The sequence below is a fragment of the Pongo abelii genome, chromosome 11, assembly GCF_028885655.2.
Source record: "Pongo abelii isolate AG06213 chromosome 11, NHGRI_mPonAbe1-v2.0_pri, whole genome shotgun sequence".
Classification (NCBI taxonomy): domain Eukaryota; kingdom Metazoa; phylum Chordata; class Mammalia; order Primates; family Hominidae; genus Pongo; species Pongo abelii.
Window position 1 is genome coordinate 83,760,975 of NC_071996.2, and position 24,387 is coordinate 83,785,361.

At 37.4% G+C, this 24,387-nt stretch overlaps 2 long non-coding RNA genes across 4 annotated transcripts in view; one reads left to right on the forward strand and one right to left on the reverse strand.

The window, feature by feature from the left end:
- Window positions 1-24,387, reverse strand: part of LOC129058056 (uncharacterized) — a 50,460-nt gene that overhangs the window by 22,910 nt on the left and 3,163 nt on the right. For 2 of the 3 annotated variants that reach the window (XR_008522884.1, XR_008522883.1), the window contains exons 2-3: window positions 19,554-19,671; window positions 17,692-17,748 (exon numbers count right to left, since the gene is read on the reverse strand). This is a non-coding gene — a long non-coding RNA (uncharacterized LOC129058056). Of the gene's footprint in view, window positions 1-17,123; window positions 17,202-17,691; window positions 17,749-19,553; window positions 19,672-24,387 lie in introns of all 3 variants that reach the window. The other variant, XR_008522885.2, reaches the window with a different exon arrangement.
- LOC129058059 (uncharacterized) overlaps window positions 1,579-24,387 on the forward strand; it is a 36,698-nt gene continuing 13,889 nt past the window's right edge. Inside the window, exon 1 of the long non-coding RNA XR_008522887.2 lies at window positions 1,579-1,669. This is a non-coding gene — a long non-coding RNA (uncharacterized LOC129058059). The remainder of the gene's footprint in view (window positions 1,670-24,387) is intronic.

A 24,387-nucleotide genomic window follows, 5' to 3' on the forward strand; every position in this document is an offset into this window, starting at 1 on the left:
TGACAAATGTAACAAGTAAGTATAATCCCCTTTTGTTCCTGAGGTCTCTGCCTCACTAATTTGAACACTCCATCTACGTTTTCTTTCAAAGTGGCATTGTATTATTTTCAGGTGATCAGTGTTCTTTCTCTGCCCTCTCCCTTCTCCTCTCTCCTTTCCCCCCTACCTCTCCCCTGCGACGATGAGAGGGATATTGACCTCTCTCTGTCAGGAAGAGTCACTTAAGACTCGGTGTCCTTTAAACTGCTCCTTGGAAGCAACTAATATTCATTACTTTTTAACGACTTCTTGCCCACCTGAATGTGGGTTTTACATTCATACACATCCTCTTCTTTACCTCCATAACCATATGAGAGAGGTATAATTATCCTTTTTTTTTTTTTTTTTTTTTTTGAGATGGACTCTCACTCTGTCACCCAGGCTGGAGTGCAATGGCACGATCTTGGCTCACTGCAACCTCTGCCTCCCGGGTTCAAGCAATTCTCCTGTCTCAGCCTTCTTGGTAGCTGGGATTACAGGCATGCACCACCATGCCCGGCTGATTTTTGTATTTTTAGTAGAGATGGGGTTTCATCATGTTGGTCAGGTTGGTCTCGAACTCCTGACCTCATGATCTGCCTGCCTCGGTCTCCCAAAGTGCTGGGATTACAGGCGTGAGCACCACACCCGGCCATTTTTATAAATGTGGTAACACAAGATTACAGAAATAACTGGTTCAAGACAATACAGCAAATTCAAGACAGAGTAGGCCTTTGAAAGTAACTCTGTCCTCAGGGGTTTGAAAGCAAGTTTGTCTGATTTTGAAATACTTTCTATTATTGCAGCTTCTCATTTTTCTTAAATATTTGGCTCGACTGAAAGAATTACAGCTGCACTAATGTAAAATAGCTACCAGTATGTCATCTCTCAAATTACTATTAAAACTCAAATATTTCCACAAATGTACCTCATATTATGAGCCGTATTATGCAATTTTCTGTACTCCAATCACAGAAAATATCTAACCAGTAGACATTTCCATTCTTGAAGGACTTTAGAGAATATCCCAGATTTCTTAGTTCAGACTCATTCCTCCCAGCCTTCTCTGTATGTCCTTAAACACTACTGTATTAGAGTTCTCCAGAGAAACAGAACCAATAGGGGGTGTGTTTGTGTGTGTCTGTGTACAGAAAGAGAGATTTATATTTTAAGATATTGACTTACATGATATGGCTGGCAAGTCCAAAATCTGCAGGGTCTACTGGCAGACTGGAGACTCAGAGAAGAGTTACTATCTGAGTTCTAAGACCGCCTGGAGGCAGAATTCCCTCTTCATTGGGGAACCTCTTTCTCTTAAGGCCTTCAACTGATTGGATGAGGTTTATCTATGTTAGGTAGGGCAATCTTCTTTACTCGAAGTCTACTGATTTAAATGTTAATTCTATCCAAAAAATACTTTTACTGAAACATCTAGAATAGTGTTTGAACCAAGTTTCTGGGTATCATGACCTAGCCAAGGTGACAGACAGAATTAACCATCATAACTACTTACCCCTAAGCTGCTGTTTTTCTTAGATTTATATCTTTGTGTGCAGAGAAAAATATCGGGAAGAATATACACTAGAATGTTTACAACTAGAGAGAATGTGCCACCTTAGACTACGGAGAAGACGGAGAACATTAATTTTGGGTAAGTATCGTTTTGTATTGCTCAAATTTTTTGAGTGCATTGTTATTTTCAAATTAATTTTAACCAAAATAACACATCACATAGTTAAAGTAAAATAGTACTACAAAGCTTGTAAGGAAGTTCACAGGCCTCTTTTCTACCTCTCCATGCTCTGATTCACATTCCCCACAGGCATTCACTTTCAACTCTTTAAGCTATTTTTTCTGGTTTTAAACTCTATATTTTGAATAACACACTTGTACTGCTATTTCTTGGCTTTCCCATTTCAGACATTACCTATTGACATGACATTCCACCATGGAAAATGGATATTTATACTAACCTCTTACCCAGCTCCATACACTCTTCTACTTTCTCTCACTCCATTTCCCTCAAATCATGTCACATTTGGGTCAAATATATATTGAATGTTACATTAATATGCCAGCATAAATATAGCAATGTAGTACACTATATTGCTTCCATAGCAAAGCAATATAGTGTAGTATAACGACATCTTCTTTCTTATACAACTTTCTCCTCCTGAAAATCACTTAATTTTATTTTGCTTACTTGCCTTCCTATGTTCTTATTGATAACTTATTTCTAAACATTTATTAGCTCTCTAAACATCCTCTTAATATAACAGTTGGACACATAGCTAATCTATCAGTTTCTTCTTGAAACAAATGATAATGGATACAGCAAAAGCAATACTAAGAAAGAATTTTACAGCTATGAGTGTTTTTATCAAAAAAAAGAAGAAAAAGCTTCAACTGAACAATCTAATGATGCATCTTAAAGAACTAGAAAAGCGAGAGCAAACCAAACCTAAAATTAGAAAAAATAAATAAATAAAGATCAGAGCAGAAATAAATGAAACTGAATTGAAAAAAAAAATACAAAAGATCAATGACACCAAAAGTTGGTTTTTCAAAAAGTTTAAAAAAATTGGCAAACCTTTAGCCAGACTAAGAAAAAAAGAGAGAAGATCCAAATAAATAAAATCAGAAATGTAAAAGAGGACATTACAACTGATACTGCAGAAATTCAAAGGATCATTAGTGGCTACTATGAGCAACTATATGCCCATAAATTGGAAAATCTAGAAGAAATTGATAAATTCCTAGAAACATACAATCTACCAACACTGACCTGGGAAGAAATACAAAACCTGAACAGACCAATAAGAAGTAATGAAATTGAAGCTGTGATAAAAAGTCTCCCACTAAAGAACAGCCCAGGAACTGATGGCTTCACTGCTGAATTCTACTGAACATTTAAAGAAGAATTAATACCAGTCCTACTCAAACTATTCCAAGGCTGGGTGCTGTGGCTTACACCTGTAATCCCAGCACTTTGGGAGACTGAGACAGGTGGATCACCTGAGGTCAGGAGTTCGAGACTAGCCTGGCCAACATGGTAAAATCCTGTATCTATTAAAAATACAAAAAAAAAAAAAGAAAAGTAGCTGGGTGTGCTGGCACACACCTGTAATTCCAGCTACTCAGGAGGCTGAGGCATAAGAATCACTTGAACCTGGGAGGTGGAGGTTGCAGGGAGCTGAGATTGTGCCACTGCATTCCAGCCTGAGGTAACTGAGTGAGACTCTGTAAAAAAAAAAAAAAAAAAGAAAAGAAAAAGAACAGAAGCTATTTTGAAAAATAGAGGAGGAGGGTATACTTTCAGATTCATTCTATGAGGCCAGTATTATCCTGATTCCAAAACCAGAAAAAGACTGTCAAAAAAGAAAACTACTACAGGTCAATATCTCTGATGAACGTTGATGCAAAAATCCTCAACAAAATACCAGCAAACCAAATTCAACAATACATTAGAAAGATTATTCATCATGACCAAGTGGGATTTACCCCTTGGATGCAAGGATGGTTCAACTATGCAAATCAGTCAGTGTGATACATCATATCAACAGAATGAAGGATGAAAACCATATGATTATTTCAATTGATGCTGAAAAAGCTTTTGAGAAAATTCAATATTCCTTCATGGTAAAAACCTTCAAAAAACCTGAGTGTAGAAAGAACATACCTCATAACATAATAAAAGCCATATGTGACAGACCCACAGGCTGTATCATGCTGAATGGGAAAAAATTGAAAGCCTTTTCCTCTAAGATCTGGAACATGACAACGATATCCACTGTCACCACTGTTATTCAACATACCACTGGAAGTTCTAGTTAGAGCAATCAGACAAGAGAAAGCTATAAAGGGCATCCAACATGGAAATGAAGAAGTCACATTATCTTTGTTTGCTAATGATATGATATATTTGGAAAAATCTAAAGACTCCACAGGAAAACTATTAGAACTGTTAAATAAATTCAGTAAAGTTGTAGGATACAAAAGCAACATACAAAGATCAATAGCATTTCTAAATGCCAACAGGGAACAACGTGAAAAAGAAATAAAAAAATTTACAATAGCCACACATAAAATTAAATACCTAGTAATTAACTTAACCAGAGAAGTGAAAGCTCTCTATAACAAAAACTACAAAACATTGATGAAAGAAACTGAAGAGGACACAAAAAATTGGAAAAATATTTCATGCTCCTGGACTGGAAGAGTCTATATTGTTAAAATGTCTGCACTACCCAAAGAAATCTACAGATTCAATGCAATCCCTATCAAAATACCAATAACATTTTCTATTTCTATTTCTACAGAAATAGAAAAGGCAATCCTAAAATTGATATGGAACCAGAAAAGACCCAGAATAGCCAAAGCTATCCTAAGCAAAAGGGACAAAACTGGAAGAATCCCATTACCTGACTTCAAATGATCTACAGAGCTATAGTAATCAAAAAAGCCTGGTTCAGGTAATAAACAGACACATACACAAATAGAACAGAATAGCAACCCAGAAACAAATCCACACATCCACAGTGAACTCATTTTTGACAAAGGTGCCAAGAACACACACTGGGGAAAAGACAGTCTCGTCAACAAATGGTGCTGGGAAAATTGAATATCCACACGCAGAAGAATGAAACCAGACCCTTGTCTATCACCATATACAAGAACCAAATCAAAATGGATTAAAGACTTTAATCTAAGACCTCAAACTATGAAATTACTACAAGAAAACCCTGGGAAAACTCCCTAGGACATTTGTCTGGGCCCATCTTTCTTGCATAATACCACATAAGAATAAGCAACCAAAGCAAAAATGGACAAATGGGGTCACATCAAGTTAAAAAGCTACTGCACAGCAAAGGATGCAGTCAAACAAAGTGAATAGACAACCCATAGAATGGGAGGAAATATTTGCAAACCACCCATCTTACAAGGGATTAATAATCAGAATATATAAGGAGCTGAAACAACTCTAGGAAAAAGTCTAATAATCCAATCAAAAAATGGGCAAAAGATTTGAGTAGGCATTTCTCAAAAGAAGACATACAAATGGCAAACAGGCATATGAAAATGTGCTCAGTATCACTGACCATCAGAGAAATCCAAATCAAAACTACATCATCTCAGCCATCTCAGCCCAGTTAAAATGGTTTATATCCAAGAGACAAGTGATAAAAAATGCTGATGACATTATGGAGTAGCGGGAATCCTTGTACACTATTGGTGGAAATGTAAATTAGTACAACCACTATGGAGAACAGTTTTGAGCTTCCTCAAAAAAAACTAAAAATTGAGCTACCATATGATCCAGCAATCCCACTGCTGGATATACACCCAAAAGAAAGGAAATCAGTATATCAAAGAGTTATCTGCACTCCTGTGTTTGTTGCAGCACTATTCACAATAGCTAAGATTTGGAATCGACATAAGTGTCCATCAACAGATGAATGGATAAAGAACATGTGTTACATATACACAATGGGGTACTATTCAGCCATAAAAAAAGAATGAGATCCAGTCATTTGCCACAACACCGATGGAACTAGAAATTATTATGTTAAGTGAAATAAACCAGGCACAGAAAGACAAACATCTCATGCTCTCACTTATTTGAAGGATCTAAACATCAAAACCAAACTCATGGAGATGGACAGTAAAAGGATGGTTACCAGAGGCTAGAAAAGGTAGTAGGGGGATAGTGGGGAGGTGGAGATTGTTAATGGGAAAGAATAAATAAGACCTACTATTTGATAGCACAATAGGGTGACTATAGTCAATAATAATTGTACATTTTAAAATAACTTAAAGAGTGTAATTGGATTGTTTGTAACCCAAAGGATAAATGATTTAGTGAATGGATACCTCTTTCCCCATGACGATTTTATTTCATATTGCATACCTGTATCAAAACATCTCATGTACCCCATAAGTATATTACTACTATGTACTCACAAAAATTTTTTAAATTAAAATTAAAAAATCTATCAGTTTCATTTTTTCCCTCAAAGTCAGCACTCTTGGACCCTTTATCCTCCAGTTCCAGTTTGAATTCCACACTATTTGTTATTTAATAATGATATGGTTTGGCTCTGTGTTCCCACTCAAAACTCACGTCAAATTGTAATCCCCATGTGTCAGGGGTCAGGGGAGGGACCTTGTGAGAGGCAATGGATCATGGGGGCAGATTTCCCCCTTGCTATTCTCATGATAGTGAGTTTTCACAAGATCTGATGGTTTAAAAATGTGGTGCCTCCCACTTCACTCGCTCTCTCTCCTGCTTCTCTGTGGTAAGACATGCTTGCTTCCCCTTCACCTTCCACCATGATTGTAAGTTTACTAAGACCTCCCAGGCATGCAGAACTGTGAGTCAATTAAACCTTTTTTCTTTATAAATTACCCAGTCTCAAGTAGTTCTTTATAACAGTGCAATAATGAACAAATACAGAAAGTTGGTACCAAGAGAAGTAGGACATTTGTATAAAGATACCTGAAAATGTGGAAGTGACTTTGGAACTTGGAAAGAAGTTGGAACAGTTTGGAGGGCTCAGAAGAAGACAAGAAGATAAGGGAAAGTTTGGAACTTCCTAGGGACTTGTTGAATGGTTGTGACCAAAATGCTGACAGTGATAAGAACAATGAGTCCAGGCTGAGGTGGTCTCAGATGGAGATGAAGAACTTATTGGGAACTGGAGTAAAGGTCACTCTTGGTATGCTTTAGCAAAAATGCTAGTGGCATTTTGCCCCTGCTCTAGAGATCTGTGGAGCTTTTAACTTGAGAGAGATGATTTAAGGTATCTGGCAGAAGAAATTTCTAAGAAGAAAAATGTTCAAGAAGTGATCTGGCTTTTTCTAAAAGTGTACACTCATATGCATGAAGAAAGAGATGGTCTGAAAGTGGAACTTAAGTTTAAAAGGGAAGCAGAGCTTAAAAGTTTGAAAAATTTGCAGCCTGACCATGTGGTAGAAAAGGAAAACCCATTTTCTGGGGGAGAAATTCAAGCCAGCTTCAGAAACTTGCATAAATAATAAGGAGCTGAATGTTAATAGCCAAGACAGTGGGGAAAAAGTCTCCAGGGCATGTCAGAGATCTTTGCAGCAGCCCCTCCCATCAGAGGCCCAGAGGCCTAGGAGGAAAAAATGGTTTAGTGGGCTGGGCCTAGGGCCCCACTGCTGCTCTGTGCAGCCTTGGGACTTGGTGCCCTGCATCACAGTAGCTCCAGCTCGAGCCATGGCTTAAAGGAGCCAAGGTAAAGCTCAGATCATTGATTCAGGGGGTGCAAGCCCCAGCCTTAGTGGCTTTCATGTGGTGTTGGGCCTGAAGTTGTGTAGAGGTAAGGAGTTGAGGCCTGGCAGCCTCTGCCTAGATGATTTCAGAGGATGTATGGAAATGCCTGGATTTCCAGGCAGAAGTCTGCTGCTGGGGCAGAACACTCACAGAGAGCCTCTATTAGAGCAGTGCAGAGGGGAAATGTGGAATTGAAGCCCCCACACAGAGTCCCCACTGGGCCACTGCTTAGTGGAGCTGTGAGAAGAGGGCCGTCATCCTCCACACCCCAGAATGGTAGATTCACTGACAACTTGCCTCATGCACCTGGAAAAGCTGCAGGAGCTCATTGCCAGCACATGAGAGCAGCAACAGGGGCTGTTCCCTGCAAAGCCACAGGGGCGGAGCTGCCCAAGACTGTGGGTGCCCACCCTTGGCATCAGTATGCTCTGGATGGGAGACATGGAGTCAAAGAAGATTTTGGAGCTTTAAGATTTAATGGCTGCCCTGTTAGGTTTCAGACTTGTGTGGGGCCTGCAGCCCCTTTGTTTTGAGCAATCTCTCCCTTTTGGGATGGGGACATCTACCCAATGCCTGTACCCCAGTTGTATGTTGGAAGTAAATAACTTGTTTTTGATTTTAGAGGCTCATAGGCAGAAGGGACTTGCCTTGTCTCAGGAGAGACTTTGGACTTGGACTTTTGAGTTAATACCAGAATGAGTTAAGACTTTGGGGGACTGTTGGTGAGGCATGATTGTGTTGTGAGGACATCAGATTTGGGAGGGGCCATAGGCAGAATGATATGATTTGTCTCTGTGTTCCCACACAAATCTCATGTCAAATTGATTTCCCCACATGTCAGGGTAGGGGCCTGGTGGGAGGTGACTGGATCATGGGGGCAATTTCCCCTTTGCTCTTCTTGTGATAATGAGTAAGTTCTCACAAGATTTAATGGTTTAAAAGTGTGCCACTTTCCTCTTTGCTCTCTCTCCTGCTTCACTGTGGTAATACATGCTTGCTACCCTTTTGCCTTCTGCCATGATTGTAAGTTTCCTGAGGTCTCTCCAGCCATGTGGAACTGTGAGTCAATTAAATCTTTTTTTCTTCATAAATTAGTCTCAGGTAGTACTTTATAACAGTGTGATAATGAACTAATACAAACAATGTCTTCCTTGTTACTTTATCTGCTTCAGCTTTGTAGAACTCTTATTAATGAATGTTCAAACTCCTAATTTGATTCTCTTATTTTTTTATTTTGTCTGTCCTACTCTTCATGGTTTTTCTCAGTGTGTGGTTTTTATTTTCTTTTAAGAGACATCTCAAAATTACCTCCCACCTGTTATTGAATCTTTTATTTTTGTTATTTTTTTATTTTATTTTCAGGAGCTCTTTCTTGAATGTTTTTCTTTTCCGGTGTTTTGCTCTTCATGAATGCAATCACAATCTTTCTCTCTCTGTCTCTCAATCTCTCTTAACTTCTCTTCCCCTTACTGCATTGTCCCTGATTCTTGCAAATTTTTTTCTTGCTTATTTGCCTTGATTTCCCTCTTTCACATAAGAAAATGTTCTTAAATGCCAGCTGATTCTTGGCTGTCAATTCATATTTCAGAGTTAGTCACTACAATGCTGTTTGGAAGTTCTGTGTGTGCATGGTTGTGCGTATTGACTGGGTATGATTCACCCTAAGATTATAAGTATTTTCAAAGATAAAACACATAGAGGCCAGTATATTTGGACCTTTTGTTTTAGGCTTAGCTTAGTAATCAAAGGAATCTTCCTGTTTTCAGCCTGGGAGTAGAATCTTGTTTGCCAAAAGCTGGGAGCAGAGTAGAGTATAGGGAGGGAGGTGACTGGAATGTTATTGCTTGTGTGCAGATTCTTACATAATACCCTTGCTTTCCTTAGATGTCTCACCTTTTCTTCAGCTATGTCTGTTGTCCCTCAGACACCTGTAATATGAGAAATAGTGGCAAGCTGTACAGGGTGGGGGCGGGAATCTAAGTGTCTGATTGCTAATTAGACAAACTTAACTTTCAACTCATGCTCCTGTTTTCAGGAGCCCATGCCTGTGCCATGCTCCTCCTTTTCAAGGTACCAGTGCGTCCAGTTCTGGAGCCTTTCCATAGACAAAATATAGATGAATAAAATAAAATGTAATGATCAAGTCTTCTAAATTATGTTTGATAGTTGATGCAAAAATTTTAACACTGCCTGATATGGTTTTAAATGATGTGAAGGAAATATTTGAGACAATTATAAACAGAAGGAGGTAGAGGGAAGTAAAGGGAGGTAAGGTTTTTATACTTGACTCGGACTGGTAAAATGTTAACACCAGTAGACTTTGATAAATTCTTTATATACAAAGTAATACTTAAAGCAACTACTAACATGGTATACAAAGAAATATATTAAAAATTATTACAGGTGAATTAGAATGTAATTCTAAAAATTTTTCAAGTAACTCACTGGAAGCCAGAAAAAGGAAACAGAGAAATGAAAAGCAGAACAAGCAAAACAAAAAACAAAATGGCACTTTTCCAATGGTCTTAGCAAACGGCACACCAGGAGATTATATCCTGCGCCTGGCTCCACAAGTCCCACGCCCACAGAGACTTGCTCTATGCTAGCACAGCAGTCCGAGATCGAACTGTGAGGCAGCAGTGAGGCTGGGGGAGGGGTGTCCACCTTTGCTGAGGCTTGACTAGGTAAATGAATCAGCCGGGAAGCTCGAACTGGGTGGAGCCCACCAGAGCGCAACAAGGCCTGACTGCCTCTGTAGACTCCAACTCTGGGGGCAGGGCATAGCTGAACAAAAGGCAGCAGAAACTTCTTCAGACTTAAAAGTCCCTGTCTGACAGCTTTGAAGAGAGTAGTGGTTCTCCCAGCATGGAGTTTGAGATCGGAGAATGGACAGATTGCCTCCTCAAGTGGGTCCCTGAACCCCGAGTAGCCTAACTGGGAGACACCTCCAAGCAGGAGCCAACTGACACCTCATACAGCCAGGTGCCCCTCTGAGACGAAGCTTTCAGAGGAAGGATCAGGCAGCAACATTTGCTGTTCTGCAATATTTGCTGTTCTGTAGCCTCCACTGGTGATACACAGGAAAACAGGGTCTGGAGTGGACCTCCAGCAAACTCCAACAGACCTGCAGCTGAAGGTCCTGACTGTTAGAAGAAAAACTAACAAACAGAAAGGAATAGCATCAACATCAACAAAAAGGACATCCACACCAAAACCCCATCTGTAGGTCACCATTATCAAAGACGAAGGTAGATAAAACCACAAAGATGGGGAAAAACCAGAGCAGAAAAGCTGAAAATTCTAAAAATCAGAGCGCCTCTTCTCCAAAGGATTGCAGCTCCTCTCCAGCAGTGGAACAAAGCTGGATGGAGAATGATTTTGACAAGTTGACAGAAGTAGGTTTCAGAAGATCAACAATAACGAACTTCTCCAAGTTAAAGGAGGATGTTTGAACCCATTGCAAAGAAGCTAAAAGCCTTGAAAAAAGGTTAGACAAATGGCTAACTAGAATAAACAGCATAGAGAAGACCTTAAATGACCTGATGGAGCTGAAAACCATGGCACGAGAACTACATGACACATGCACAAGCTTCAGTAGCCGATTCGATCAAGTGGACGAAAGGGTATCAGTGCTTGAAGATCAAATGAATGAAATGAAGCGAGAAGAGAAGTTTAGAGAAAAAAAGAGTAAAAAGAAATGAACAAAGCCTCCAAGAAATATGGGACTATGTGAAAAGACCAAATCTACATTTGATTGGTGTACCTGAAAATGATGGGGAGAATGGAACCAAGTTGGAAAACACTCTTCAGGATATTATCCAGGAGAACTTCCCCACCTAGCAAGGCAGGCCAACATTCAAATTCAGGAAATACAGAGAATGCCACAAAGATACTCCTCGAGAAGAGCAACTCCAAGACACATAAGTGTCAGATTCACCAAGGTTGAAATGAAGGAAAAAATGTTAAGGGCAGCTAGAGAGAAAGGATGGGTTACCCACAAAGGGAAGCCCATCAGACTCTAACAGTGGATTGCTCAGCAGAAACTCTACAAGCAAGAAGACAGTGGGGGCCAATATTCAACATTTTTAAAGAAAAGAATTTTCAACCAAGAATTTCATATCCAGCCGAACTAAGCTTCATAAGTGAAGGAGAAATAAAATACTTTACAGACAAGCAAATGCTGAGAGATTTTGTCACCACCAGGCCTACCTTATAAGAGCTCCTGAAGGAAGCACTAAACATGGAAAGGAACAACTGGTACCAGCCACTGCAAAAACATGCTAAATTGTAAAGACCATCGAGGCTAGGAAGAAACTGCATCAACTAACAAGCAAAATAACCAGCTAACATCATAATGACAGGACCAAATTCACACATAACAATATTAACCTTGAATGCAAATCGGCTAAATGCCCCAATTAAAAGATACAGACTGGCAAATTGGATAGAGTCAAGACTCATCAGTGTGCTGTATTCAGGAGACCCATCTCACATGCAGAGACACACATTGGCTCAAAATAAAGGATGGAGGAAGATCTACCAAGCAAATAGAAAACAAACAAACAAAAAAGCAGGGTTGCAATCCTAGTCTCTGATAAAACAGACTTTAAACCAACGAAGATCAAAGAGAAAAAGAAGGCCTTTACATAATGGTAGAGGGATCAATTCAACAAGAAGAGCTAACTATCTTAAATATATATGCACCCAATACAGGAGCATCCAGATACATAAAGCAAGTCCTTAGAGACCTACAAAGAGACTTAGACTCCCACACAATAATAATGGGAGACTTTAACACCTCACTGTCAACATTAGACATCACCAAGAGAGAAAGTTAACAAGGATATACAGGATTTGAACTCAGCTCTGCACCAAGTGGCCTAATAGACATCTAGAGAACTCTCCACCCCAAATCAACAGAATATACATTCTTCTCAGCACCACATCACACTTATTCCAAAATCGACCACATAGTTGGAAGTAACGCAATTCTCAGCAAATGTAAAAGAATAGAAATTATAACAAACTGTCTCTCAGACCACAGTGCAATCAAATTAGAACTCAAGATTAAGAAACTCACTCAAAACCACACAACTACATGGAAACTGAACAACCTGCTCCTGAATGACTACTGGGTAAATAACAAAATGAATGCAGAAATAAAAGTGTTCTTTGAAACCAATAAGAACAAAGACACAACATACCAGAATCTCTGGGACACATTTAAAGCAGCGTGTATAGGGAAATTTATAGCACTAAATGCCCACAAGAGAAAGCAGGAGAGATCTAAAATCGACAACCTAACATTACAATTAAAAGAACTAGAGAAGCAAGAGCAAACACATTCAAAAGCTATCAGAAGGCAAGAAATAACTAAGATCAGAGCAGAACTGAAGGAGACAGAGACACAAAAACCCTTCAAAAAATCAATGAATCCAGGAGCTGGTTTTTTGAAAAGATCAACAAAATTGATAGACCACTAGCAAGACTAATAAAGAAGAGAAGAGAGAAGAATCAAATAGATGCAATACAAAATGACAAAGGGGATATCACCACTGATCCCACAGAGATACAAACTACCATCAGAGAATACTATAAACACCTCTATGCAAATAAACTAGAAACTGTAGAAGAAATGGATAAATTCCTGGACACGTACACCCTCCCGAGACTAAACCAGGAAGAAATTGAATCTCTGAATAGACCAATAACAGGCTCTGAAATTTGAGGCAATAATTGATAGCCTACCAACCAAAAAAAGTCCAGGACCAGATGGATTCACAGCCAAATTCTACCAGAGGTACAAAGAGGAGCTGGTACCATTCCTTCTGAAACTATTCCAATCAATAGAAAAAGAGGGAATCTCCCTAACTCATTTTATGAGGCCAGCATCATCCTGATACCAAAGCCTGGCAGAGACACAACAAAAAAAGGAAATCTTAGACCAATATCCCTGATGAACATCAGTGCAAAAATCCTCAATAAAATACTGGGAAACCAAATACAGCAGTGAATGAAAAAGCTTATCCACCAGGATCAAGTGGGCTTCATCCCTGGGATGTAAGGCTGGTTCAACATATGCAAATCAATAAATGTAATCCATCATATAAACAGAACTGAAGACAAATACCACAAGATTATCTCAATAGACGCAGAAGAGGCCTTCGACAAAATTCAACAGCCCTTCATGCTAAAAACTCTCAATAAATTAGGTATTGATGGGATGTATCTCAAAATAATAAGAGCTATTTATGACAAACTCACAGCCAATATCATACTGAATGGGCAAAAACTGAAAGCATTCCCTTTGAAAACTGGCACAAGACAGGGATGCCCTCTCTCGCCACTCCTATTCAACATAGTGTTGGAAGTCCTGGCCAGGGCAATCAGGCAGGAGAAAGAAATAAAGGGTATTCAATTAGGAAAAGAGGAAATCAAATTGTCCCTGTTTGCAGATGACATGATTGTATATTTAGAAAACCCCAGCATCTCAGCCCAAAATCTCCTTAAGTTGATAAGCAACTTCAGCAAAGTCTCAGGATACAAAATCAATGTGCAAAAATCACAAGCATTCCTATACGCCAATAACAGACAAACAGAGAGCCAAATCATGAGTGAACTCCCATTCACAATTGCTTCAAGGAGAATAAAATACCTAGGAATCCAACTTACAAGGGACGTGAAGGACCTCTTCAAGGAAAACTACAACCACTGCTCAATAAAATAAAAGAGGACACAAACAAATGCAAGAACATTCCATGCTTATGGATAGGAAGAATCAATATCGTGAAAATGGCCATACTGTCCAAGGTAATTTATAGATTCAATGCTATTCCCATCAAGCTACCAATGACTTTCTTCACATAATTGGAAAAAACTACCTTAAAGTTCATGTGAAACCAAAAAAGAGTCCACATTGCCAAGACAATTCTAAGCAAAAAGAACAAAGCTGGAGGCATCACACTACCTGACTTCAAACTATACTACAATGGTACAGTAACCAAAACAGCCTGGTACTGGTACCAAAACAGATATATAGACCAATGGAACAGAACAGAGGCCTCAGAAATAACACCACACATCTACAACCATCTGATCTTTGACAAACCTGACAAAAACAAGAAATGGGGAAAGGATTCCCTATTTAATAAATGGTGCTGGGAAAACTGGCTAGCCATATGTAGAAAGCTGAAACTGGATCCCTTCCTTACACCTTGTACAACAATTAACTCAAGATGGATTAAAGACTTAAATGTTAGACCTAAAACCATAAAAACCCCAGAAGAAAACCTAGACAATACCATTCAGAACATAGGCATGGGCAAGGACTTCATGAGTAAAACACCAAAAGCATGGCAACAAAAGCCAAAATAGACAAATGGGATCTAATTAAACTAAAGAGCTTCTGCACAGCAAAAGAAACTACCATCAGAGTGAACAGGCAACCTACAGAGTGGGAGAAAATTTTTGCCATCTACCCATCTGACAAAGGCTAATATCCAGACTCTACAAAGAACTTAAACAAATTTACAAGAAAAAAATCAAACAACCCCATCAAAAAGTGGGCAAAGGATATGAACAGACACTTCTCAAAAGAAAACATTTATGCAGCCAACAGACACATGAAAAAATGTTCATCATCACTGGTCATTAGAGAAATGCAAATCAAAACCACAATGAGATATCTCACACCAGTTAGAATGGCGATCATTAAAAAGTCAGGAAACAGCAGGTGCTGGAGAGGATGTGAAGAAATAGGAACACTTTTACACTGTTGGTGGGAATGAAACTAGTTCATCCAGTTCATCTATTGTGGAAGACAGTGTGGTGATTCCTCAAGGATCTAGAACCAGAAATATCTTTTGTCCCAGCCATCCTATTACTGGGTATGTACCCAAAGGATTATAAATCATGCTGCTATAAAGACACATACACACGTATGTTTATTGCGGCACTATTCACAATAGCAAAGACTTGGAACCAACCCAAATGTCCATCAATGATAGACTGGATTAAGACAATGTGGCACATATACACCATGGAATACTATGCAGCTATAAAAAAGGATGAGTTCATGTCCTTTGTAGAGACATGGATGAACCTGGAAACCATCATTCTGAGCAAACTATTGCAAGGACAGAAAACCAAACACGGCATGTTCTCACTCATAGGTGGGAATTGAACAATGAGAACACTTGGACACAGGGTGGGGAACATCACACACTGGGGCCTGTCGTGGGGTTGGGGGAGGGGAGAGGGATAGCATTAGGAGATATAACTAATGTAAATGACGAGTTAATGAGTGCAGCACACCAACATGGCACATGTACCCATATGTAACAAATCTACAGATTGTGCACATGTACCCTAGAACTTAAAGTATAATAATAAAAAATGGCAGACTTATGCCTTGATGTATTAATAATTACACTAAATATAAATGTTCTGAGAACACCGATTAAAAGACAAAGATTGGCAGAGTGAATTAAAAACATGACCCAAATATTTATTGCCTATAAGAAACTCACTTAAAATGCATTGATATAGGCAGGATGAAAGAAAAAGAATATATATATGTGTGTGTGTGTATATATATATAGTGCTAACATTAATCTAAGGAAAGCAGGAATAGTTATATTAATATTAGATAAATCAACTCAGGGTAAAGAAAATTACCAGAGACAGAGGGACATTATATTATGATAAAAGTGTCAATCCACCACCAGTACATGATAATCTTAAATGTATATGCACCAAGTGAGGATGAACCAAGGACAAACGTCATCATGAGAATATCTCATTTTGCAATATTACTTCTTAGACACATGTTCTTCCCTATGCCTTTGCCCAAACAGAACCTGCTCACTTCTGATTAGTGAATAGTCTACATTATTCAATAATATTTTCAATATCTCAAATACTGAGTTCACAGCATGTGTTAATTAAGGACATCTTTTAACCTCAGTAGAATATAATGTTGGTTTCATGCCTGGTTCCAAACAACTATCTATTTGTAGTTAATAAGTTTTTTGCATATCATTTAAGAACTCTTTATAGAATTTAGCACTTGGAAAAGTGGCATTGCTTATATTGACCTTTGAAACACTGAATAATATGAATATCAACAAATGAAGAAAATAGGCATATCAGTAGTAGAAAGTTTTTATCAGGGCATGAAACAAAAATCAAGTATTCCAATGTATTTTTCTTGTATTAGGGAGCTGCAGATACACTGCCTTTTCTGTGCCTCACTCATGCTGGGCTTCCTTTGGTGATCTTGCATGCCTGCTCCAGTCCCATTAGGTCGGTTTCTTCAGGTCGCATGAGCCAAAACCTGTTGAGTTTTTTCCTCTACAACCCTATTTTACAGCGTCCCCTGAGTACTCAAGGTTTTCTCTAGGACTTCTCAGATACATTCTTTTTTTAAGGTTTAAAGACTAATAAAAAATAAAGAACTACTAAATCAGGAGTACAAAAATAATGCTTTATGTTAAATGTTTTGACAGATGAACATTTTAACACAAAATTTTACAATGGACCCTTTTCTTCTGTTAGACCTATCTGCCTCTCCCTGTGGCAATGGGTGCAGTCTCTTTTAGAAGATAAAGGCTGAAGTCTAAAAACACAATCCTTTGTGAAAGTTGAGGCTGGGTTCACAAGGTCCCAATCCCATTCCCCTTCCTCCTCCTCCAGGGCATAAAAAGACACTGCCCTTTATGCATTCCCTACTTCTTTTCATCTCCTAATAGTTCTCAACTTTTCTACCTTTGGACATCTAGGCATCAACTAGTGCTGTCTCCAATGTACTTACCATTCAGCCAGGAGCACAGAGAGCCTGAGCTATTCTGACTCTCTTGTTGAGAACAGTCCTCAACCCAGGCCTGTAGAGCTTGTCAAAGTATGAGAGAGATATGGTTTTAGTATTTTATTACTTTAATTTCTTCCTTTTTACAAATAATTTCTCCCTTTAAACTACTGCATTTCTTTTTACAGAGAAAGAATGAAGCTCCTATTTCTATTTATAATAAATTTACATTCACATTAAATGTGACAAATATTTCTTTAAATGGAAAATTTGGAGGGTGGTTTTGTTGATTTATAAAATCCACAGAGAAAAGATTTGTTAAATCATGTGCCAGTTTTTAGATTTAAAATTAATTTAATTTAATTTAATTTATTAAATTTTATTTAATTTTAAATAAATTAAAACACATAATCCTTTGTGATTGTGATTTGTGATTTAACATTTATTTAATTTTAAATTTATTAAAATTCTAAATTTTATTTAAATTTATTTAATTTTAAATAAGTAATATATACACATGGTTTAAACTACAAAACTACAAAATGTCTCCCTTACACCTTAGCTTCCAACTTACCTAATTCTCCTCTGTTGAGGTAATCTTTTCAGCTTCTTGTCTATCCCTCCAGAGATACTGTACACATATAAAAGAAAATATATATCCTTATATAAGTGGTAGGTCCCAAAACATGATTACAACATCTTGCTTTTTCTTCCACTTTAGTCAAATGTCTTAGAGACTGTTCCATAGCAAGACATAAATATTCACTTCATTTTTACTTATGAATGTACCATAATTTATATAAATAGCTCTACTGATCAATAATGAGTCTCTTAAAAAATAATGGTATAATCTTGTACTTATACCAGGTCACACACAGGAAAATACAGCTGTAGGTTCTCTAGTGTAAAATACATCTCTAGAAATTCAACTCCTTTTTTTAAGAAAAATCAGGGAGTTGTTATATCGACTATAGAATTTTCATGTACTTAATAAATGTGTAAAGAGAAATGGTTTTAAACGGTGTTTTAATTCAAATTGGTAACATGCTATGAATTTTATGAGGAAGTAGATCTTAAGATCTGAAAATTATATGTGTACTTCTTTTTGCTTTTGTTTGTTAGTTTGTTTTTATTTTCTCCTCCTTTTTTTTTCTTTTTATTTTCATGGTCTTCTCTTTTTCTTTCCTCCTGCCTTTCTTACTTTTCCTCCACTCTCCCTTCCTTTCCTCTTCTTTCCTTTTATTTGGTTTCTATCAATGGTCACATTGAGAGCCGTGTAACCACTAGGTGGTGGTACAAGAACATAGGGAGAAGTATTTTTGTAAACAGACTGGGAATTTGTTTTGATTTCCTACTCAGTTTTTAAATTGCTATACCCTTGGGCCCTTAAATACCTCCTAAGGGATGCCATTGTGATTGCTGTTTGGTAGTTGAGCCAACATAAAATTGATGTTGAGCTTTACAACAGCTGTTATAGACCACTTTATGTTGATGCTGAAGCTTTTTAAAAATGCTACTTGCATGAAAATGTTAACTCTTCGGTAGGAATCTGTTAAGTTTTCTGAGAGATTCGAAGGCCTTGCTTATATTTCTGGCTGATTTACTGATCTTACAATGTTGCAGTTGAGACTACTTAGAATATATATTCCTGCTTTATTTAGCTGACTGAATTTTCAGTAAAGACATGACAGTTTCCTAGCTACTTTCTATGGAAATGACAAAAGGCAGCTGCCCGCTATGATTTTACCCTATTGACTACAATTCAGTGTTTATGCACAACGTTTGACATTGATCTTCATCTTAATGGCTAAAATATATTTTTTAAATGTTTTGAAATTTGAGGTAAAAATATTTTTCTGTATACGAATTACCTTAATTTTTAGAAATGTACCTTTTCTCTTTTAATATTCTGAATACGTGCTTAGAAATTTTGGATCAGTTAATTCTCTTTAAACCACAGAAGAAAGGAATCCAGTATAAATATTGAAGAATCTTTGCTTACATTAGAACTGTATGATCATTTCAACACTTAAACTCTGCTGAAATTCTGTTTAATGCATTTAGTACGAGAGTGTGGTTGTAGTTATCCTGTAAAACATTCTTCTCAGAGCTGGCACACATTCTAAACTTATGTAGTGTCCTTGTTGGATTTGTAGAAAGGGATCTACAAGGGCTCCCCTGCTTTGTCTTAGCATCTTTATGTCAACTTGAAAATCCCTATCTTCCTAAGAAGTAACCTTACAACAAGGTACTTACTGATTTACTTGGATGAGTCAGTTATTTTTGGGTAAGTGTTGAGGCATACATATCACCTCATTCTCATAGGGATTGAGAGTTCTACATACCATTTTTATTAGCATTCCCTGGGTTAGAAAATACTGTTAGCATTTTAGCTAAGTTGTCTTACAGGTTTTGATGATAATAGGGCTTTCTTACCATTTAACTTGTAGTCTTCCTACTGAAATTCTATGATTTGGTATCTTTTAACATCAAACTTGAAGACTTCATTTAAGGCATTTGGTGTTTAACTAAAATCATAATGGCTTTTTTGTACCTGTTTACACATTAGGAAAAAAAAAACAAAAAATGAGCACAGACTCCAACTCCATGGAAGAACACTATTAAAAGAAGCATCTCTTAGATGATGAAAGCATTATAGCACTGTTTCAGTAAATAGCACCAACCGCAGCTGATTCTTTGGTTTTATTAGGAAAGATAGCCCATTTTGTGATCTGCAACGTTTAAATCAATTGAACTATAGTGAAATCTCTCCCCTGAAATGGCTATTACACAGCTTGCAACCTTTTGTTTAAGAGATTAAGTTTGCATCTCCTCACATTATCTCCTTGTAATTGGAAAACTTCCATTTTGACAGAGAAAATGTGCCAGTATCCCTGTGAGCCTTGCCACAAGCCAATGCAGAATGCCATCTGGAGGATGCATGCCCAAGTCATGCAACAGCCTCCTGTCGGGATGTATCTGGAACTTTGCAACAGAACAACTAATAACATCTTAAGCTCCATTTGTCTAGCTCGCTAGTCCTCTTGGCAGAGGTCATACCAGCAGTGGTTTTGTTGATTTGCTGCATCAAATGTAATTAGGTTAAAGCACTCACTGACAGAGCCTCTGATAATGGCATAAAAGCCTCAGGCTTAAATTTACCGATTGAGTCAAATTTAAGTGGATCAACAAAGACATACTAATTCCATCACTAGAACAATAAAACTTAATTATTTTTAAAGGTGCTTATTTGGGACAACAAGATTTTCCTTTCTTTGGATCTCATAATTGTTTTATTTTTATTTTTCTTTTAATTTATTTTATTTTACTTTTTAGTCACTGGCTTCCAATGAAGTGGTTGATGTCTCTGACTAGGAAAGACGGTTTCATGTGTACACAAGCCATATATCCCTTCTGAATCTTACTCTTGAGTACCCTATGGAAAATGATGAGATGTTTTTGTCAGGTTACATCCAAATAACTTTGAACTCTACCAGTTGCATACTCATAAGGGTAGCAGTAACATTATTACTGACCTTTTAACCCTTGCTTACTGGAAAACTCCAGTTGTACCAGTGGCCTCTTTATAAATGAGTCACTTTCAGGCTATGACTAAGATGAAGAAAGCATTACTTAGGGTTAAATTTAGGGCAAGTCTGGGCCCAGAGCACAAGACAGGCTTTAGTTGTTGTTAAGAGCCATAAGAAAACTATGAAAAGCATTTGTGCCTTATGCAGAGAAGGAACAATTCAGCAGAAATAAGGTTTAACAGTTTCCTGCATGAATATTGTAAAACAAGTCAGCAGGGGTCTGTGTTAGAGTGACAGAGAGCTTGGAGGTGGTCTCAGCAGGAAGGTAGCACTTCCCTGGAATGCCTATATGGATGATCTGGATGAAGCTTTTTAAGAATTAGCAAAGAAATTAAGTATGATGGAATAAGCAAGATAATAATAATATGTGAAATGCACTCTTTTAATTCATTTCTAAATTTTCTCTCGTGTTCACTCATTTTCAAATATACCACCAGCACTAGAACTTCCTAAGAAATCACTGAAATTTCCAGGGCATGGCAATGATTTCTGGGGATTTCGTACCTCATTGTGGAAGTTGACTTAGTTTGAGTTCTAGGTATACTGCTTTTGATGACAGCAATAGGCACACGTGAGAATGAGGTTAAGTAAGTGTTTATTTGAGGATTTAATATTGTACACACTCTAGGAGTAAAGCAATTATCATGCTGTTAATTTCATATTCATGTATGGCTTATTTATTTGTTGTTTACCTCTCTGCATAATGAAAATGCCATGGAAATCTGCTTCTTCTAGCACTCTAATTTTAAATGAAGCTAAATGTTATGTATAATTTCAAGATACAGATTGCTAATTTCATTCTATTTTAAATACTGTATGCATGAGAAGCTTCTATGTTCTTGAAAAATCCATCTTTAACCAGAATCAAAGCATAATTTTCTAAGTAATTATGGAATAGATAGTTAATAGATTAAAATATGAATCAGAAGCGTCATAGGCAGATTTTGAACCATATAGTTTTCTAAACCTATATATATGTATATATGTGTGTGTGTGTGTATTCCCTATCTCAGAATCAACATCTTAGTTACTTTTCTGACAAATAAAATATATTCAGAACATAATCTCTCTTATTGCTTCTACTGATAAATTATTTGCATCTGGCTTACTTGTAATTTGGTGGCAGAATCAATGTTTGGTGAAATGATTCTGAAAACTTCAGAGGCACTACAGTTTTCATTTATTTACATGATATGCTATTTTTAAAGAACGAGTCATTGCCAGAATTCTACGTTAGTTCATCTTCTGAGAATATAATGGAAAAAAAAAAGAAAGAAAGAAGTTCATATCTAGTGTACATGGAGTTTTCTTCTCCAGTCTAATTCACTCAAGTAACATGCCTCAAATTTCACTTCCAGGCCCACCCTTGCTCATCTCTGCTCAATACCAGAAACTAGAGTTGTGTGTCATCCAAGTTTTTCTAATTTTTTATTTTTTCAGCAGGTATCACTGTGTGCCCACCATGTGCATGAATAAAGTCCCTATTTCTGGGTGGCTACAGCCCAGTTGTGAAGATAACACATAGATGTGAAATATTGAATAAATAATACCACAAGTCAGTATACATTTAAATATGCCAAAGGCAGAAATTGTTGAGGAAATTCACTTCTGAAAACTCTTAACATAGTCTGTAAATCTTAGTATGTGCCAGTTGTTCAATTTCCATTGTTATTTACAAAAATGAAGCTTTGAATTAAGAAAAAAAAAAGCACCATCTGCCTACCCATGCAATAATGCTTGGTTTTATTCCCAAGCATATCAACCACTGGCTTGGCATTTTAACTAACTGAAGTACTTTTCTCATTAGAGTGTGTCTGTGTCTACAAAATGAATTTTTCCTGGTTACTCATTTTAGTATTTCTGCTCTCTAGCTGTGCCTATGCTGGACTTGAAACTTTCTGTCTGTAAGTACAGCCACCTTGTTAAATGATTCATACCTTCTAGGTACCTCAAGTGCAGACTATACCTGATGCCCCTTCTTTTCCAGTTACTTATTCAATCAATCCCATTAATCCTTTTATTAGTTGATTGTTTAGTCAATATTTATATTGAGTGCCTATTTTCTGTGGGTACAAACGGCATGTACAGGCCTTTAAAGATACAGAGAAATGTAGAGTATGATACCTGCCCTCAACTACATTTCAGAGAAAAAGTGCATATAAAAATATTCTGTCTGGGCTGGATGTGGTGGCTGACGCCTGTAATCCCAGCACTGTGGGAGGCTGAGGTAGATGAATCACTTGAGCTCAGGAGTTAGAGACTAGCCTGGCCAACATGGTGAAACCCTGTCTCTACTAAAAATACAAAAATTAGCCGGGTGTGGTGGCACACACTTGTAACCTCAGCCACTCCGATGGCTGAGACATGGAGAATCTCTTGAACCGGGGAAGGGGAGGTTACTATGAGCCGAGATTATGCCACTGCACTCCAGTCTGGGTGACAGAGTGAGACTCTGTCTCAAAAAAAGAAAAAAAAATATGTCTTAAGTAGAATTTTCTAAGTGTCAGAAGGAATGTTACACATTTATTCATTCAGTCCATCAATTTATTTAGCAAACATTTATATTTATTGAGCATTGTGATATGTCAAGCATTCTGACTCACTGGAGATACAAAGACGAATAAATCATATATGGTGCCTGCCTGCCTTATATGAATTTAGAGTAAGTCGATACCATGGTAGGCTAGAACCTTGTTCCTCAACGTTTGTCTGAGAACCAGGAGCACTGGCATCACCTACCTAAGAGCTTTTCAGAAATAAATAATTTTAGGCTCCATCCAGATATACTGAATCAACGTTTGCATTTTATCGAAGTGCCCAAGTGATCCAAAGTGAAGTTTGAAAATCACTGGGCTAGAAGGACTATGGAATGCTTTTGTGGAGGAGCTGAAATAAGTAGATATCATCAAGTTTTATCAAAAGAGGAAGGAAGACTTGTTAAAAAGGATTGGATAAAATCTGAAATCTAATTTAGGATATGGGGTTTTCAGAGCTAGTTGGGAATGATTATTCAAACAATGATGGGAAATGACCCAATAGTTGGTTGATGATCCAGAGGGAGAGTAGTGGTGATAATGTATGATAATATGGCATTCAAAGCTGAGAGAAAGATGAATGGTCTAGATTCTAGACTCTAGAAGTAGCAATGGGGTACTGATGGTGTTGCAGTGGCTAAAGGCCAGATTTTCTCATCCCAAGCATGTAGAGGTAAACATTCATATTCTCACAGGTGATATTTAAATTAACTTTTAGGATTTATATTTTTTGAATCCTAAAATTACAGAGAAAGTCAATAAGTGTATACAAATCCAGCTAGTAAAATGTTTTTATATATGCCAGTTTTTTTCAAAATACATTTAATTTATTGGACCTTAAATATGAGAAAAAAAAAGAGGTAATCTTAATGGAGAAAGGCTGTTTACATCTTTATCTACATAGAGTTATGTCTTCATAATCAAGAGAAGTCCCACACAAGATTGTGAGAAAATGAAGTTTTTCTGTAGTGGCTTTATGTACTTCAATCAACTTTTTGTTATCTTCCTCTTAGTTTTTGTAATCCAACACAAGGAAATGAAGACACCATATGGTCGGAAGTCAATAAGGTTAATATTGAGGGAATGATGACCTCCTCAAATGCATTGGTTTTTGTTTTTGCTTGAGACAGAATTTTGCTCTGTCAT